Here is a 3,765-nt window from a genome sequence, read left to right as displayed (position 1 = left end):
GGGCAGGAAAATAAAAAATAATAGTAATCCACTGTCATCCCCTGAACAAAACAGGTAGTTGTAAGTCGGTACTGATATGAATAAGTGAACAAATGAATTGAAAGTTTGATGAGGGGGGCGCCTGGGTGGCTCAGTCGGTTAAGCATCTGACTTCGGCTCAGGTCATGATCCCATGGTTTGTGGGTTCGAGCCCCACGTCGGACTCTGTGCCGACAGCTCAGGGCCTGGAGCCTGCTTCGGATCCTCTGGATCCCCCTCTCTCTCTGCCCTTCACCCGCTGGTTCTCTCTGTCTCTCTCTCTCTCTCTCTCTCAAAATAAGTAAATTAATTTAAAAAAAAAAAGTTTGATGAGGAACGGACAATTTACATGGACGCAAAGTCCCTCCCTGCAAAATGCTTTCTCATCATGAAATGGGAGAAGAGTAACATGAGAGTGGAGAAGGGCAGGCTGACCCCGGTCAGCATATCCAGGGGATTTTATCTGTGTTGTGTTTGGGGGGTGTGGCAGGGGGGGGAGGGCGGCGAGTCATGAATCTGTTTCAAGCCCAGATACCCAGAAGAGGCCAGGAAGAGAAACAAACTGCCTTGAAAGAGGCCAGGTCCTCCTACCTCCTCCAGCAAATGAGAGATATGGATGTCCAGAGAGGGCACAGCCTTGCCTGAGGCCACACAGCAAGTGGGGCAATCAGGCACCAGCGGCTCCCTTCTTTGTGCGTTTCTCTGTCCCTGCTCAGGCTTTCTGAGGCCTCCCCTGGGATTCTGGGCAGCAACTGGTCCCCTGGGGCCGACGACAGACAGAGACAGGAGCCCTGAGCGCCAGCCCTCACCCGCCTTGACCTGCGCACTCTCTTAAGTGAGTCTGTTCCCGTGTCTGGCCCTCCAGCCCCCATCTGGTCCGAGAGACAAGTTCAGTCCCTCCTATGCTCTCACTAGTGGCTTTCTCTGCAGCTGGGAGGGGACTTGGGCTCGGCCACTCCAGCCTCTGACCCGCTGGACAACCTGGGCCAGGTCACTTAACCTCTCTGTGCTTGTTTTGGTGTCAGCACGTGGCAGGATAACATGTCGAAATGCCCACCAGTGCCTCTCTCCCCAGAACTCCCAGGGTCCCCTCCCCCCATCCCCCCTCCCTTCCTCCCCCCACCCCTCAGTCCCCACGGCTGGGGGCAACCATGCTGCCGAAATAAGGAATATTTCCAGTTCCCTGCCTTCTGAGTTTCCAAAGTCCAGACGCTGCCATAGTGTAGAAAATGTGGGAGCCCACGTGATGAGCCGGAGGCATCCTCCTGCCTTTGAGGCCAGGTGGATCTCCAAGCTCCACAGGAAGCACGCAAGGAGCAGTGGACAGAGCTGGGAGGCCGGGGGTCCCCGAGAGCCCTCCTCTGCAGTCTGAGTGGTCCAGATGGCTCTGGACCCAAGACAGAGGGAGGCCCCGGGATGTGGTGAGAGTGGAGGTGCCGCCTGGCACAGGAGCCAAGGTCGTGGCCCTTCCTGGGGGCAGATGCGGCAGCCAGAGCCCCGCCCCTCGGCGGGCGCCCAGAGAGCTCTCCCCTCAGACGGGCAGGTGCTGTGCAATGCCCGTCCCTGTCCCCATGGCCACACATGCCCAGCACCGACGTGGCCCCAGGGAGCCGGTGGCTCTGAAAGGGACTTTGTGATCAGGAATGAGAGAGGATTCAGCAAGACTGGACAAGAACAGGGACAACGCAGGGGAAGCCAGAAGACGACAACGTCGGGGTCTAATGTGTCCCTCCCCACCAGTGTCCCCGGCGAACCCCCCGGCCATAAGCAAAACCCTGGGACAGGGCCAGGGGGCCAAGAATGGCTAGAGGATGACGTTTTCATGACTCGGGGGGTGAAGACCTCAGGAGGTAAAAAGGAAGCTGCTCTCCTCACACATCTGTGTTTGCACTTCCCAAGTGCTCCCCAGCACACGTTCGTGAGCAAGCGAGCAGAGCAGCGGCCGTTGGAGCAGGCCTCCGCCCCGCTGCGGGGCCAGCTGGGCCAGAGCGTTCCTGACGGCCCTCACAGCGACCTGATCTGCCACCCTGGCGGTCACACGGACACCGAGGAAATTGGCAGACACTAGCGGTTAGTGATGCTGTCGCCGCTGGTTTTGTTTTCCAGAAACTCTCTTTCCCAGCACATCTGTGACTAGAACCTCCCCCACAGGGGGTCGTGGGCACAGGAAGATTATGCAGATTGCGTGCCACCAGGCACACACTAGATGTAAAGGGAAATGATGGCTGCTGTCGCTGCAACTGCCCGAACAGAGAGACAAGGAGGTCCGGCCTCACCTCCGAGCCTCGTCCCTTCCCCCTCTCACTGCCGGGGCCGGGCTTGGGGGATCTCGCAGCCCTGCGAATCATCAAAGCTGTCCCGTGTGAGGGACCCCCCTGAGAAAGCCTTTACTTACTACAAGACTTGTAAGGACGGAGGCCTGCTGGGGGGAGGCAGGTGGCACCTTCTCAGGCCCGCCCAGGGGAGCTGGGAACACCGGTCTCTGGGCAGGACTCAGAGAGAGCTAGCAGCAGGGTACTGAGCCCCTGACTGGGGGAGCGAAGTGGCAGCAAAGAGGGAGAGGGGCCCCTGGACACCTGGACGCTCAACTTAGCCAACTTCGTTCAGAGCTAAAGCACTCCATGGGGCGCCCGCGTGGCTCAGTCGGTTAAGCGACCAACTTCAGCTCAGATCATGATCTCATGGTTCGCGGGTTCAAGGCCAATGTCAGGCTCTGTGCCGACAGCTCAGAGCCTGGAGCCTGCTTCGGATTCTGCGTCTCCCTCTCCCTGCCCCTCCCCCACTCACGCTCCGTCTCTCTGTCTCTCAAAAAGAAATAAACATTAAAAAAAATTCAAAAGAAAAAAGAGCTAAAGCACTCCAGCGGGAAAATTACAGACTCGTTTTGCCCCGGCCCACGGGCTGTGTGTGTGTTTGTCATCAGCGGACAGGAAAACGGTTTTCTTCCTGGTCTCAGGCTCAATCGAATGCCCGGTCACGCACCGTGGAGGCCCCACCAACAGGTGACACTGAGTTTGTTTATGTTATTTTATTTTTATGTTTAATTTACTTCGGTTCAGGATGCCCCCGCCTGGTCCCGAGACCACACTGGCACGACCAGATCAGGACACTTCAGGATCCTGAGCCGGCTCCACCCAGCCCGGGTTTAGGGAACCCAGGGCATACGCCGGATTCCGGCCACCGACCAGCCACGGAGCCGAGCGGAGTGGTTCACGAGGGCGGGAGGGGGATTTCCAGGCCTGGCTGGTTGGGGCAGTTTATTTGGATGAGGCCCAAGGAGCAGTGGCCAGGTGTCCCAAAATAACTCACGTGGCCAGGGCTGGGAGCCAGTGCCCCCATGGAAAATTTAAATTAATTCTTCTTGGCTGCAAGCCCGAGCCTCCGGAAGGGCCACCCAGAATCACCTGATGGCTGTGGTTCTGATGGTTCCAGAAGCCCGAGGAAGCCAGCCCCCCGGTGTCTGGGCTCCCTCACACAGCCAGAGGTCACGATACGCCCAGAGATGGTCGACGCAGCCGCCAACTCCGCAGACTGTCCAGAGGCCCCACTGCTAGCTTTGTACAGCTGGGGAAACTGAGGCCAGAGTAGGAAAACTAAAACCCTAAGAGCAGAGGTGAGGCTTGTCCAGTGCTTGTGTGGGTCAGGCACTGTGCTGAGTGCAGATGAACACCAAAGACGGCAGCTGGGCGAGTGGGTAGGTGAATAGGTGAGTAGAGGGAGGGGGCCGCAAAAGTTCAAAGAAAGGGA

The sequence above is a fragment of the Neofelis nebulosa genome, chromosome 2, assembly GCF_028018385.1.
Source record: "Neofelis nebulosa isolate mNeoNeb1 chromosome 2, mNeoNeb1.pri, whole genome shotgun sequence".
Lineage (NCBI taxonomy): Eukaryota > Metazoa > Chordata > Mammalia > Carnivora > Felidae > Neofelis > Neofelis nebulosa.
The sequence above is the reverse complement of the archived record's forward strand: the minus strand, read 5'-3'. Positions refer to the sequence as shown.